Source organism: Corvus cornix, chromosome 6 (genome assembly GCF_000738735.6).
Source record: "Corvus cornix cornix isolate S_Up_H32 chromosome 6, ASM73873v5, whole genome shotgun sequence".
Lineage (NCBI taxonomy): Eukaryota > Metazoa > Chordata > Aves > Passeriformes > Corvidae > Corvus > Corvus cornix.
In genome coordinates, this window is record NC_046336.1 from 22,723,181 (window position 1) to 22,739,544 (window position 16,364).

General features: G+C 37.2%; 1 long non-coding RNA gene across 2 annotated transcripts; it reads left to right on the top strand.

Annotated features, from left to right (window-relative positions):
- Nucleotides 1-3,446: 3,446 nt before the first annotated feature.
- Nucleotides 3,447-16,054, top strand: LOC109146084. Of its 2 annotated transcripts, XR_002047875.2 has the most exons (5): nt 3,447-4,788; nt 7,429-7,547; nt 7,706-7,858; nt 14,215-14,373; nt 14,923-16,054. It is a non-coding gene; the product is annotated as an uncharacterized LOC109146084 (long non-coding RNA). The 2 variants fall into 2 exon arrangements; XR_002047874.2 differs by having other exon boundaries at nt 7,429-7,858.
- Nucleotides 16,055-16,364: the final 310 nt, after the last annotated feature.

Here is a 16,364-nt window from a genome sequence, read left to right on the forward strand (position 1 = left end):
ATCTCTACAAGAAATGTAGAGTCTTAAATCCTTTCTAGGTTGTAAAGTAAGCACATGCCCTTAAAATTATATGCATTCCAAACGGGAATTCAAACCCCCTATTTCTGTTTCCACAGAGCTTACTGGTTCCCTATCAGGATCTTCTAATACTTAGTCCTGCACAGGAGTTTCTGGCCTGAAGGATGCACCACCCATTTTGTATAAAAGAATTAGAGGTCTGTTCATGGACTTAGTGAAAATGATGCTTCAGCCCTGAAGTTTAATGATCACATAAGGCAGAAGGTGTAAGGTTTCAGTTCCAGAGCTCTGCAGGAAATATCCTGTAGAGTGGGCAGGTAAAGAAGTTTTCCATGCTGATTGTTATGAAAAGTATTGAGTTATGAAAAACTAAAACAAAACCATAGATAAAAAAAACTTGATGGTTCTCTTCTAATTAATTAATTTGTTGAACTATTCAATTCCACAAGCCATAGAAATTTTGATACAACCCATGAGCGTAAAAAAGCATTTTTTATCTCAAGTAGATCCCCTGTGTGGGTGTGATCTGCAGAGCAATCCAGCTATCAGATTTTGGTTCTTAAATATTCCACAAGTTCGGATGAATTGGCTGTAGCTGCAATGGTGGTAGTTTGCAACTAGTTACATTTATAAAATCATGGTATATTGAAAAAACAATACTTACAACATATTTGATGCTTCGTCCATTTAAAAAAAATTTCATTACTTTTAATGGCCTCTGTAAACATCTCATGAGATGTTAAACAGGCTTTTAAACAAATATCAGAGATATGTAATGACATAGGATCACTGTGAGAGCAGGGCTTGAGTTTAAAATGTCAGTGCTTATTCAGAGCGATTTTGGGCACCATGCAGAACTGATTGCAGGACAGCATTGGTGCGATTTTTCATGTCTGAAGTGTTGCAGTAATGTGACAAGAAATAAGCACAAATTAATATGAATTCTACAAATTTCCATAAAGCAGGTGGCAAATTTTCTCTTTTGGTATTGTAGCAACCTTTTCCAGATGTGAATTTGGTGGTGGGGATTTCCTTTTTATTCACTAGTTTTACACCAGAGTATTATCTCCTGATTTATATTACTGAAAGTCAGAAGACTAATTTCTTATAAAAATAAATTTCACACACTAATTTTCACTTTCCTGTTATTCATATTTATTCCTTGTGGTATATTGTCCTTTTCAGTAATTTTAAAATTTCTCCTTCTTTTATCCTTACACATGTATATATCTACGGATGTCTCATTTATCCAGAGGCACTGCAAAAAATAGCTAGAAGACTTCTACAGCTTCAATTTCCCACAAATAGTTAAACACATAAGAAAAGAATGAGTGAGAATGAAATACTAAAAAAGATATACAAATGGATTTCTGTAATGGTCTCTCAATATTTCCCAGATAATAGAGCTGTTAGATCCACATTAGATCATGCTTCCTTATTATTAGTCACTACAATCTGTCTGCTGTCATGAGATCATTTATTGAGAGCTCTTTTAATACGTATTTTTTTTAAAAGTCTGTGTTGCTATCCAGGTTTCTATTTCTATTCCTGCCTAGTAAGCAACATCCATTTTCTCCTTGTATTGCAGATTCCTTTTGCCTACTTTATTGACTTCATGCCTTTATCAGAATCAGCACAGCTTTTAATGTAACTAGTGAGCCTGTCATTAGGGACTTGATGGAAGCCTTCCTCAAATAGTAAATAAATTATACTTTATGTACGGCCATTATCATCTTTCTCTAGGGGTTTCAATGGCTCCAAGCTTTTGTGGTATAGACCATATCCCTTTAGGCATGATATCCCTTCAGGATATTTCCCTTCAGGCATGATATGCTGGTTGTAGTCATTACAATATTACTTTGATTATTCTCTAAATTACCCCTCATTACTGTACATTTTCTTTGCCTTTCTCATTACAGATGTAAACATTGTGTGTCTGTTGTGCTTTCAGTCATCCTTCCATTCAACTTCTTAATATACAGCTTTTCTCAGAGATTTTTGATGGATTAAAAAAAGAAAAAGCTGTGTTTCTAGCCATGTATGTCATGTCTAAAAATTTAGGGAATTCAGAATATGGTTTCTTATTAAATTTAGTGTGATTAAGTAACTAATTAGTCACAATAGCCTACTAAAAGGCATCTTTATGTCTCTTTTGGGAAGTATTATGAAAAAGGTTTTGCTCTACATCTTGATTGTCAACTGACCTGGGCTCTGTCAAAGCTATAATAAGAGAAGTAAATTCCAGAGGTGAAGGGCTTTTGCTAAGAATTTCCTGTCAACATGCCCTGACATTTATGTTTAGGGACTCAAGTGCTGCAGCTGACCTCAGGTGTCACGGTGGAACACAAGAGGAGAAGCAGGTTACTTAATTACAGTCATTCAAAACCCTGCCGATGCTTAACAAGTTCTCTGTTATGATTCCCATTGGACTACATGATTTCATGGGCATGAACACTATTGTCCATTACATCACATCCTATGGGAGCATGGGAGGATTTATTATGGGGAGTAAAATTTGTACAACAGCATCTTAAGCTGACATATTCAGAAAGTTCTTATGACCTTAATGACTTAATTTTTAGTTTTTTTAACATAAGATGTATGCCCCTAGTATGCACACATAACAAATACAATACACTTCTGTCTGTAAAAATCTGTAAAACACAAGCAGAACTCTTGAAGATTTACAGACATTTGAGTCTCTATTTAAAAAGATCTTAATTCTTCTGTGCCTGTAACAGTGTGAAGACCATTTACGAGTGTGAAGTGTTCCTTTTATCATCCCTTTTCATAAACCCATAGGTTAATCTTCACTTTCAGGAATTTTTTCACTCACTGTTGACATATAATGTAACTTATATTCTGTTTCCACAGAAGACATTAACCTTGTATTTGAATTTGTGCTCAGAAGAACTCATAAAAACAGATTTGTGGGTAAATTTCCTCTTCCTTTCTAGGACTTCTGGTTTTATAAAATTCATTGGAACTACCATTTTTCTATGAAGCAGAATTATTAAAATAATGGCTCTCGTACACCCCCCACCACCTGTTCCTACCAAGTGCTTGACAGTGTCAAAATTCATCAGGAGCATTAGCCATATTTTTAGGAAGTAATCTGGCATTGTGTGAAATTTCAACATTATGGTTCTACAGCTGATGAGTCCCATTTTGGGTGTCAGACCACATAGCTCAAAGCATTTTAATAATAACAATTATTGAGATGATCTGTCCTTCTTATTGCATGTCAGTAAGCAGCAGTGGTGGTCATGAAAACTGAGTCCAAATTAATCCATGAGATAGTACTTAGTTTTCCAATCCATTTCAGCAGCTGATACTCTCTTCTAAGCAAAGCTGGAAGCTGTGAAGGATGAAGATACACCTTCATCAGCATAAGATACTTTTATGTGTTTTGTTTTTTTTTTTTTTTTTTGTCTCGTTGATTAGTGTCTAAAACCAGGATGCTGATAGGCTAAGTTGTGTCATAGTAAGAAATACCACAATAGATCAGGTATGATTTCCCACCCTCTTTTACTGAAGAAACAAATCTTTTCATTTGAACTTTAGGTGTACTCTGCCAGGACAAAGGCAGTAAGGGTTTAATCCTTATTATTCTTACAGATCAATTTTTGAGGGTTTTTTTGGAAGTGGCTACATGTAGCATCTAACTCCCTTTCATTAGACACGATGTGGTTAGTATGTCAGTTAGTTTAAATATCAAGTTGAAGAGAGCCTTAGGCTACTTCTTTGTCTTGTTAGTTTGCTCTTTTTTGCAAGCTTCCTGAAAGGATATTCTAAAAAAATGTGTAAGTTACTTTAAGAAAATAAAAAAAGCTACTTGTTGATAAAACCTATTTGCTTTTTTAGAGAGAATCCAGCTAAAAGAGGTTATTAAATGCTTACACACACATAGACATTTATACATGAAGAAAAGAAAATGAATGTTTAGAGACCTTGTTCTTTGACTTCAAGGTACAGACTGACATGTTCGAAATATAAGCCTAGAGTTGGGGTTTCTGAAGCAATAATATACTCAAAATGATTGAGAACTGAACAGCAAATCTCAGAAAGTTGTAATCAGTTTTACAGGGTCTAACTGGAGGCCTGTCACTGGTGGTGTTCCCCAAGGTTCAATACTGGGTCCAGTACGGTTAAATGTACTCAGCAATGACTTAGATGAAGGGACAGAGGCCTCCTCAGCAAGTTTGCTGTAAACAAAAAGCTGGGCAGAGTGGTCAACACCCTAGAGGTCTGTGCAGTCCCTCAGAAGGACCTTGACAAGTTGGAGGGATGGGAGGAGAAGAACCATTTGAAAATCAACAAAGGTGAGTGCAGGATCCTGCACCTGGGGAGGAACAACCCCAAGGACCAGGACACCTTGGGGGCTGGTGTGCTGGGAAGCAGCTCTGTGGAGAAGAACCTGGGGGTCCTAGTGGGCAACAAGCTGTTCATGATCCAGCAGTGTGTCCTTGTGGCCAAGAGGGCCAAGAGTATCCTGGGGATATGAGGAAGAACATTGCCAACGGGTCAAGTGAGTTGATCCTGCCCCTCTACTCTGCCCCAGTGAGGTGCATCTGGAATGTTGTGTCCAGTTCTGGACTACTCAGGACACGAGAGACATGGAGCTCCTGAAGCAGGTCCAGCAGAGGGTGACAACGATGATTAGGACTGAAGTGTCTCTCTTACAAGGACGGACGGAGGTAGCTGGGACTGTTCAGCCTCAAGAAGAGACAACTGAGAGGGGACCATATCAGTGCCTCTAAGTATCTGAAGGTAGGTGTCAGAAAATGGACCCAGCACCTCTGCTTGGTGGTGCTGGGCAACAGGACAAGATGCAATGGGCAGAAACTGATGCACAGGAAATTCCACCTGAGCATAGGAAGAATTTCTTTACTGTGCAGTGACCACTCATGGGAACAGATTTCCCAGAGAGGGTGTGGAGACCCCCTCACTGGAAATATTCAAGAACTGTCTGGACACAATCCTGTGCTGTGTGCTCTGGGATGGCCCTGCCTGAGCAGGGAGGTGGGACCAGATTCACCCACTGCGGTCCCTTCCAACCCAGCCCATTCTGTGATTCTGTGATCCTATGATTTTTGCTAAGAGTATTTAAACCTCCAAAGTAAATTCAAGATTTTAAAGAAGGCATATGCAAATATCCTCAAATTCTACCTTCAAAATAAAGTACACATTCTTTACACTGAACAAATAATTCTAGATTTACCCAACAAAGGCCTGAGGCTTTAGTCTCCAGGACCTTTATTTTTCCAAGATAAGCTATCACCCTTAAAGTATCAGTTGTGGCTTTGAAGGAATTATGTACTACAGATTTTTAAAATTAATTTAAGTATTTTAAATAGCAGCAATGCTTTAGCAAGAACTTTAAATAGGCATATGTAAAACATCATGCCAAGATACACTCCTCACAAAACTCTTCTCCAACACACCTTCTTTAGAACTTCCGTTGTTTTTATTTTCTGTTTGATCTATGAGGGGATAGTTTAGCAGTAATTGCAACCTTTATCTATACACAAATGTCAGAAAATCTATATATCTTTTCTCACGAATTCTTCTAGTTGGTGATGGCAGCATTTAAATTAAAATTAAAATTAAATATTGTCTCACGATAGAGACATTTATTGTCATCACTGATGATTATGAACTACCTGCCTAACAATCAGGAAATGACTCAATTTTGATGTTATCTATGCTTGTTAGAAACCTGAAAGAAATGCCTCTTCCTAATTGTATTTCAAGATCTGTATAGTATCACAAATAAAAGCTTCTCTCTTCTAGGCGCTAATGCTTAATGGGAAAATACCACGTAATTTTAAGAAAATCAGCTTTCTTTTTTCAGTTGTTAGAATTTTCTCTTTCAGAATGGTCTGCCATCACGTCAGCTTTAATTTGCATGTAGAAATAGATCATTTTACCTCATTATTTTTTGGCTAACTTGAAATGGAGTTTCAATCATCATATATAATGAGAGAGCTCTTAGTCACGTTTCAGAATTAAGATATAAAATCCTTTCTTTCTCCAATGTTCTTTCTCATGTGTGCATGTACTGTCAGATTAGAATTCAAGATTAGTGAAACATGGTCAGCTTGATTAACAACCGACAATTAAATCATTCCCCTGTGGAAGACCTTAATACTTTTTAATTCTTGCTATTGGGTTGTATAGATCTAGTACCTATTACCCAGGCTGTCATCAGGGACAAAGGGAATAGCGTTAGCTGTATTTTGTCAAACTCCAGCAGAGCATGCTGGGACACCATGGGCAGGGTATTGTAAACGCCTATGATTCTATCCGGAGAATCTTCTATACAAAGCATCAAAATAATAATATGTGGTTATCTATAACACTGGAAATTCCATGCTACAAAGCTAAATTTCTTCTCAAGTAGCAGATTTTTACTTTGCCTGAAAGCAAACTGCAGAGACTTACTGACATGTGTGTGCTTTACCCAATTATGTAAAACTGAACTCTGATGTGAATCTTTTGTGCAACATAAACTAACTAAGGTAAGAGTGCAAGTGTCAACTGGTGTGGAGAAATACACAATATAAAAACTAATATTGAAAAAACTAAAGTAAGCATTGCACATATGACTACATATGATACAACAGTAATAAATTGTTTAGAGCCCAGAACAAAAACTTCAAGAGGAAGTCTAAACTTGTGTATTTCCTGTCTAAGGCTTGCTTTCATTGCAAATGTTGGTAGGAATTCAATCTTAAAAGCTTGTCTTTTGCTATTTGATATTGTGTGAGTGAGCCACTGTTTTAAAATTGTCACTGCCTTTTGAATAAAACCAGAATCAAGAACTGAAATATTTAAATGTATTCTATATTTTCTAACTTGTGCAGTTACAGTTCAAAGCCTGCTAGATTTGAGACATAGTGATGAAAGTCTCTGTTGCATGCAGCACGGCCATCACTGTGGCAGCACGGCAAACTTTTCCTGTCTGATCTGTCAACCTCTGGAAGGCATGATGCTCAGCAGCTGATAAAGTACTTTATGCTGAAACCAAAATTATGGGTTCTAATGAACCTCAGAAATGCTGCTGTCTTTGAAATGTGACTCCCTGTCCAGTGAGAATTGGGCTGTTTTCACAGTATTGAACAGCCACTGGATGATAATGACCTTCAATAGCTACAGCTTGGGGCTAGATTTGAGTTTGATACTAAGAGGTGAAAAGCTTTCAAACTCAGTACCAGTCCCTTGAGCTATTTAGTCCTTCCAATGACTTATATCTTGGTAAACATAAATCCCCTCTGTCCTCATCATGCTTGTTGCTCTGCAGCAGGTTTTCTACAGGCTTTGTATCATTTTTTACTATAGATTTTCTGTAGATTTGAACCCTATTCACATCATCTGATGTATGCTCTTGAAATGATTTTTTGTTTCAAGGTCCAGCAACATCAATGAACTGTGGCTCTGCTGGGTTTTGGGGCCTCGGTGAAAAGAATTTGGGCAGGTGCACATCTCGTTGTCCTTTTCCTTGGTGCAATTCGAAGCTCAATGGTGTGGTGCGTATTTCTCAGGAATCTCATGGGTTGAAGTCAAATCAACTTTGTTGCCAATGTTGTGGGTAAAAGTACATCTTTAAGGAAATATGTGAATGAGAGAAATAAAGAAAGATAATTTCTCAATTTTACTAACAACTCTGATTTTCTCTTTACCGTAGATAAAACAATCTGCCCAGGATTCTTCTTTCCTCCTCATCATTTCTGTTTTCCTCTTGATTGAGTAGGTCAGTAATGTAAACTGATAAACTGCTCAGAAACATGATGTGGACATGAGGACTTTCATCAAGCTTATCATTTCAGAATGGCCTCAGGTGAAAAACATGTATACCTACATGCTTGTACATGTTTGCTTTATACCGAATATTTGTTAAATATTTTCATGATGGCTATAAAACAATATGGTACATACTGTAGTCCTGCATTTTGGGGAAGATACTGTGACACAGGGAATTCACACTAAAAGCTACAGCTCTAAAGCATTTTTAAAGTAATGTTCTTCTTGGCTTGGTCTTGTTCAAGAATTGAAGTGGAGGTTTTTACATTTGGAAGATGTTTTCCTGAATGCTAATTTTGTGGGACCTCAAAAGTAAAGTAATTTTTGAGTCCTTCTCCATTTAACTACTCACTGTGTTTGTTCTTCACTTTAACAAAGATGCAAGAGCTAATGGATGCTTATTATCCTTTCCTTACCTGGAATAGCACCCACATGTGTAGGTTTTTTTCCCTTAAACATTTCCTTCAAAAATTTCTTTCAGTTGTGTTTTTCTTTTTTTTTTTTTGAAACCATTGGCTGATTATTAATGTATTTAGACCATGCCTTGTCTCTGCACACTTACTCACTCAGGATAGTGTCCTCTTACAAATAGATTAATTCAAATCCATTCAAATATAGCTTGGCTTGGAATACATATTTACAATGTACTTGATTGTAAAGACCCTAGTAGACTGCAAGCTTTATCAAGCTAAGAATATAAAACATAAAACCTTGTGTGCCTTTGTTGTTGTACTTTAATTCTGTTAATCGCCCTAGGTAAAGATTAGCTGCTGTTGTCAATTTAATTCAGCTTCAAACAAAGCAACAAGGTCACTTCTTTTTTTTTCTTTTTTTTTTTCTTTTTTTTTTAAAGCAAACAGGATTGAGTTGTCATGTAGTTCTAATAGGCAGCATAGGGAATCATTAGTCGACCTCAGCTCCCTGACTGATGGGCATTTCACTTCAGTCATCTGACTGAGCACTAGTGGCCCAGTACTATTGACACCGTGTCAGAGCTGAGAGAAGATGCCTTAATCGGCTCAGACACTCTCTGCATTGATTTGACAAGTTGCTGTAATGACCTTCTTGTTTTTCTGAAGGATTACTGTTTACCCAGGGAGGTGCTGCTGAACGCATGTGCTACATTGTCATGGAAACTATTATTGTTGCATCTTGATCCCATTAATGCTCTGGTGTGTGACACTGATATGAGACACTGAATATTTCAATGAAGTACATTCCACCTCAATAATATTAATCACTGGTGATTCATTAGACTTACAAAATTTACAGGTAGATCTGTGTAGCTCGGCCAGCAGCAACAGAAGGGCTGTGGCTGCTTAGGACACTTTCCTGCCTTGATTTGATATTTTATGGCCCAGGTAGCTTCTTTACTTTGAAGGAAGAAAGTGCCATTGTTTATTTTGTTTGTTTTCTTTTCTAATTTTTGCTCTTTGACTTAGGTAGCTTGCCAGTAATTTAGGATGATTCTGGTTGAAGAAAGAAATAAGAAAACCAAGAAAGGAAAAAAAAAACCAACCTCATACTTGAGACATATATATCCATAAGGAAAAACAGTATTTTGGAGAGAAGAGGATTAGGTGATATATGGAACATTTTCTTCATCATGTTGAAAGTGTAGCAGCCTGTAACTAATATTTTTTCCCTCTTTCCTTGTAGCTTTAGGGTAATGGCAAGTGGAAGACATATCTCACAGCTCACGATCCTAAATTCTCACTTGTTCAGTACAAGCATATTTTTCTCAGCCATTTCCTTCTTGTGTTTGGTATATTGAGTGTGTGATCTTTACTGTCTGTAGAAATTAGTTTCTTAGTACACCACATTTGGTTTAAACAAGCATGGTTCCAGCAGTGATTTAGGCAAAAAAGAGTGAAAAAGAGCCACTGATATGAAGGAAATAATTCTAACAGGTTAGAAGACATGATAGCTGTTTCCTTGGAAAAGGTAGTAGAGCAGGCTCTCTTGCAGGATAGGTCTAATGATTAAGCTGCAACAGAAGTGGTTATTCTGACAAATTTGAGCAATTTCCTGTACATTGATTTTTGATGAGAAGAAAGGAAAATCTTCAAAGTTTTTTTACATGAAGAATCATCTTTCATACACAGCTTAGTAATTGGGAAATATTGTTTGAAAACATGTCAATACAAGCTGAGCACTTATCTAGGGGCCATGGGCAGCAAATTAAAGAATGGTGCTATAGAAGTAGCACTTCTAAAAAGGGGGTTTTATTTGAAAATTAAGAATTATTTCAGTTCTACTCTTCACTCCTCATCTTAAGTGTTGCAAGGCTACCCAGGCCTAGGATGTACTGTGTCATAAGAAATCTGACTGAAGGAGATGTTGAAATCGGTGCTTAGCTGCAGTAACCTACCATTTCTCTCCATTCCATCCAATACACAATCATCCAGTCATCAGCTAATAGTTTAGGTTATTGACAGAAATGTCTTATTGACTTCCTTGTTTAACCTAATAAATAATGAAATGCCTTTCACAGTATTTGAGGAAGTACTCAGTAATATTTCCTACACGTTGCAGTCAGTTTTTATCTGGTTACAGAGTCATTAATATTTCTGCTTTGATTCTAAGTTATCTGAGGTATTGTCAGAGTATCATAGCACTTCATTCACAGTACAGGCTACTGAATGCTCTTTGTGGCATTTGTCTTTGAGAAGATGTGCAAAAATCACAGACTTTGAAAGGTTTATATCTCAGAACACAAACTAGGAAAGTTTTCCAGTAACATCATCTAGAACAAAAAATGCAGCCATCCAAGGTTTTTCCCACTGATTAACTATTTCACATGCTGTACTATGGTAAAAGATGATTATGGTTATGATTACCTTTCCCTTTCAATGGAGAGGAATAAACACTTCACAAATACAGAATGTCCCAAACTCTTTTGAGAAGAGGTATTATTGAGAGGCAGAATACGTGCTTCTGTATTTGCATGTATAGTCATTTCCTGTTGGCTCCTGGGATGATTCCTAACAGGGGAAATGTTCACTTCATGTTAAGAAAATTTTTTGGTTTAGAATATGCTCTTTGCTTGATTCAGACTGTTTATATAAAGAATTCTGGCTTAGAAAATATTTGTCACGTACACCTTCTGGGCTTTTCTTTTTTGAAATTTGCTTGGAACTTCCTAGTCCTCTGTTGTGACAATGAAAATTCTGGATAGCAGTAGTTTAACGTTACTGAGCAAAGGCAGCAAGTAAGCTCTGGAATTAGTCAGGGTCTGACATGGTAAGGAAGCAATGCCTTCACTTTTTGACTTTCAAAGGTGCAGAGCTATACTTGGTTCTATTACATAGAAGAAACCATCTGATTGAGATTAAAAAAAAAATGGTTCCTTCATCTTCTGCATTCAGCCCAATACACAGGCATGTTACATAGAAGAAAAAATAGAGCCAGGAATTCTCCTTTCCAGATCCAAACAAACCTGCCATTCTCTTATGCTGTAGATGCTTTCTCGCTTAGTAAAAAAACCCTTAGGTTGCCATCATTAAATAACCAGGCATAAATAAATATAATTAGTAGTATTCCTAATTTTAAAAATTTTTAGGTGTTAATCTTTTTAGGTGTTAATCTTATGCATTTAGAAATGTATTAATGTGTGAGCTACATACATATTTCATGTATTAAATAAAATGTGTTTCTATACAAAGAAATAAGACAGGAAAAGATTAGAATATGTACTATGTGTAAGTAGAAGTATTTGAAGTTGGAGTAATATGTGGCACTCAGTTAAATAAATATTAAAATTCCAGAATCCAGAAAACATTCACTGTAAAACTGCTAGTAGACAGTATGTTTTCTGCTATATCCGTATTACATTACCTGCAATTCAAATTGAAGACTGAGTGAAGGTGGGATTATTGTATTTGTTTGAATTGAAATGTATTTCAAAGTGAAAGCTCAGCATATTGCAAAAATACCTATCTGGCATCAGAATGTTGATTTAGCCAAGAGGGATACAGCTTGCAGCCAAAGTGGCCCTTAATGGCACTGAAATTTTTAAGATGTAATCAGCTTTTTTTTTTCAATACCTAGCTTTGAATGAGACCCTTTAGGATAAAATAGAATATTTAGGCCTAATTTTATTTTTTTTTATTGTTGATCTACTAAAAGTTGCCTTTCTCTTGTTCAAGAATTGAAGTGGAGGTTTTTACATATGGAAGATGTTTTCCTGAATGCTAATTTTGTGGGACCTCAAAAGTAAAGTAATTTTTGAGTCCTTCTCTATTTAACTACTCACTGTGTTTGTTCTTCACTTTAACAAAGATGCAAGAGCTAATGGATGCTTATTAATCTTTTTGATGAAGTATTTTCACAATTTCTGTTCCAGTGCTAAGCATTCCGTATCATCCTAGAAGTCTCCTTCCTAATCAAATCAAGTCCTTAGGTTTTACAAGCCAAAAGGGAAAACCTTTCTGGGACATTTTTTCCCCAGAATGTTGGTATTTGTCCTTTTGAGAAAATCTTTATCCTTTTCAAAGATTCCTCTTTATTCTGCTTGGTTTTTTGTTCTTCTATGAATAATACACAGAGCTCTTGGTGACTTATGCAAAATAGTTTTACTTAGAAACAAATTTTAAATTCCAGATCTGAAAATAAATGAAACTACATCCTCTATTCTTAAAGCCTGCCTCAACATTTTCCTGGTTAGCTTACACGGTAATCCTCATAAGAGCTTGACATTCAGAAGAGTGAGAAAAAGGGACATCTTTCCCATATGAACCAGCCAGTAGAGCTATGTAACAGGCTGGCCCTAGGACTAGTTGGCATGGTTCTGCTCTAGTATATTAAAGGACTTCATCATGATCTAAACCCAGTTTAACAAACTAATCACTAAGTATCTTGCTTTACTCATTAAGCCTCTTCTTGGACAGCTAGTTAATACTCATACTTTGAATATTGTGTGCAGTTTTGGTCACCACAATATAAGAAAGATATTAAGCTATTAGAGTTCGAAAGAGAGTAATGAAGATGCTGAAGGTCCTTGAGGTGAAGCCATACAAGGAGTGGCTCAGGTCACTTGGTCTGTTCAGCCTGGAGAAGAGGAGACTGAGGGGAGACCTCACTGTGGTCTTCAACATCCTCACAAGGGAAAGCTGCTGGGCAGGCACTGATCTCTCCTCTCTGGTGACCAGTGACAGGACTTGAGAAAACATCCTGAAGCTGAGTCAGGGGAGGTTTAGGTTGGATATGGTTCTTCACCCAGAGGACGGTTGGGCACTGGAACAGGCTCCCCTGGGAAGTGGTCACAGCACCAAACCTGACAGAGCTCAAGACGCATTTGGACAACACTCTGGGGCACATGGTGTGACTCTTGGGGATGGTGCTGTGCAGGGCCAGGAGTTGGACTCAATGATCCTTATGGGTCCCTTCCAACTCAGCATAGTGTGAGATTCTGTGATTTGGTTGAATAGAATATGAGGATATGAACCCATCTGCTGCAATTTTAAAGCCAGTAGTTGCATGACTGGTGGAAAGATTATGTCTGGCAACTAAGGACTAACTTTTTAGAACTCCATACTTCACAAATTATTTACTAAAGCTACCAACTGAAACTTTGTGAAGAACTTGCTGAAAAGAGGCAAGCTCTGGTAAAACAGCAAGACAAAGTGTCCATTAAGCTTCCTTATTCAATTGTGATATTTCTGTCCTTCACACAATCTTGCTGTTACTACAGTTTAAAATGATAGAAAAAAAAAAAACTGTTGAAGCATTGATATTATTAGGTACAAAGTATGAATTTTAAGGTTAGGCCAACAAAAAGATAACGTGACACTACACGCAAAGTAAGACTAACTGCAAGTAGACCAGCTGCTGCCTTGAATCTGAATGAGTCTGGAAGAAGATGAGATGATTTTTCCTACAATAAAGCTGGAAACTTGTCTTCACTGAACATGAATTGAAAGTCTTACACACACACACACACACACACATACACACAAGTTCAAAAAGTGTGTTAAAAAAGTCAATTTTTTTTTTGACATGAGTCAGCTCTTGTATTGATTATGTATTTTGCTTTCCACAGCTCAGCTTGCCATATCTCAGCTCTACCTTAGAACAGTCTTAGGCAACTCTTGTTATGCCATGTATTCATGGGGCTGTTCCGTCTCTGCAGGGATCATTTTAAAGCATGATCAGGCATAAATGTGCCAGTTTTTGTGCCATTATAAAAATGGTGAGAATGAAAAATGGCCACTAGATACTAATATGAGACATATTAGACCATATCTGCAGTCAGACTGTTGGAGGTTGGGTTTATGCAATTAAAACCAGCTTGGACAAAGAATCTGTAAAATAATGAATAAGTTATGGGCAACTTATTGTAATTTCAGTGGTTATTTGAGATAATTATTTTTTTTGCAATATGTGGTTTCACAGGGCCAGAATATTCAACACAGGAAAGACAAAGAGGTTTCGCAAAATAAATCCCTCTTGTGGTATGCCCAGACTTGCATTAACTGGAATGAGTAGTTCCAATTTGAACAACTGCTTGATGCTGGCCAACTGCTCGATGCTGCTGTAACATTTTTTTTTCAGGTGAGACTTCAACAGTCACAGTATTTGCTGTCTTTCCTGGCAGGAATATACTTGCTTGCTGAAACCAGTACAAACACATTTTCAATCAGAATTTCCAACTGCTGGTCTGGTAGTGTGGTGGTGCAGCTTGCTGCAGCTACTCTTTGTCCTGAGGACAACTCAGACAACTAACTCTGGTGGTCAGCAACCCAAGTTTAGCATGTAACTTTCAGTCATGGCGAGAACCCATGATTCCCTTTTTTTGCCTTTTGCATGTTTTCCCCTGATTAGTTAATATTTTGTCTTCTTGTTTTATGTATGAAGCTATGTATATTCATTTGCCTTCTTTAATATGTATTAGTTCTAGAAAGTTCTTTGCTCCTCGATGCCCCATTGGATCCTTCCCTGAGTCCATCCTATGTGTTGCTCCCATTGGTTCCCTTCCTGTCAATCCCACCTGCTTGTCTCTATCCCATTGGCTGAGATCCCTTTCCCCACCTATTCTGTACCCAGTATAAGCTCCCTGGACCCTCCCACCAATTGGCCTCTTCGTCCCTGTCTTTTCACCAGAATAAACCTGCGTGGAACACATATGGAGATTCCCCTCTCTTTACTTCTTTGCCTTCGCCTGCGTGCCTGCTTAACAGCGACAGGAAGATCCAGCCCCTTTTGGATGAGGAGCTCTGCCCCATTTTCATTGTGTGTTGGGCACTGAGTGCCGCCTTCCAGATGGGTTTCAGTGTTGACCTCCGGGCTTCTTTGTGTCGGTACACAAAGGGTAAAACCCCCTTCTGCCAGCTCCCAGTGGCTGGAAACCCCTCCATGGTAGCATTAAAAGTTTCTTTAAACCAAGATTAAAAATTTTAGTAGTATTTCACCATATATGAGATAGAAAGATATGGCAGCTCTGTCTCGTGCATAAAGTATCTTATTTAATTGGTTTTGAATTTTCTTTTATGATGTTTCCTTTTGTTTCTCTTAGCAGGGCACTAAATATTCTCAAATTGAAATCTGATCATTTTTCATTTTGCTGTTTGCAGTTTTGTTGGTTTTCAAGTATCCTGTAGCTATCCAACTTTTCCAAACTGAATAACTATGACATTTTCCCAGTTTTCAATAGATGTATGTTCCATCATGCTTCTCTCTATTTCCATTTTGTGGATCTCTTCAATTCTGTTCTATTGTACTTCTGATGAGGGAAAAACATAGGAATACTTCATATGAGGGCATCCTATTGTGCAGCACAAAGAAGCCTCAGCTCTTCCAAATATTTTTATAGGCTGTTGTTATTTTGTATTAATTGTGCTTCATTTAGTAGTCACAGAAATTTCTCAAAGAAATTTTGGTTGAAGTCAATTGGGAAAGTATAAATCTGTTAGCAGTTAGGTGAAGATCCTGGAGAGTAAGAATATGAGCAATTATTCCTCTGAATTTTTCATTGAAAATGTAACTTTTCTAGCATAACTAAGTATAGTTGGACAGTGAGTTGGGTTTTTTGGTTGGTTGGCTTTTTAAGGAAAGGATATATACCTAATTTACTGTTTGTGGGTCAACCTGATCTGCCATAATTAACATTGCAGTGGAAAATCATTTTAGGCAACCATAGGGAATGGATCTAGTTCTCCCTGTGCCATTTGGAATCATACATTATCATTGCATAATTATTCACAGCAATAAAATATCATTACTATATAAAACTTTATTTTTGCCTCTTTACTCTTTTTTGTTCTCCAAGTTTTTTGATTCTTACAGTATACTTTATATTTTCATTTAGTTACGTTTTCGCCTTATGCAGAGGGACAGCACAAGCTGTTCTTTACTCGTAAAAACTTATGTAGGACTTAGCATCCAGCCTGTGGGCTGAAGTTCAGCTCATACTTATATGGCACTGCCCCTCAAGTTACTTTTCATTTGTTATTGGGGGAGCCCACTGTTGTTTTTTTATTCAGCAGGACACCGTATGAACTCTTTAGTCTTTTCCCGCATTTGAGTGCTTAAACCTAAGTTAATGA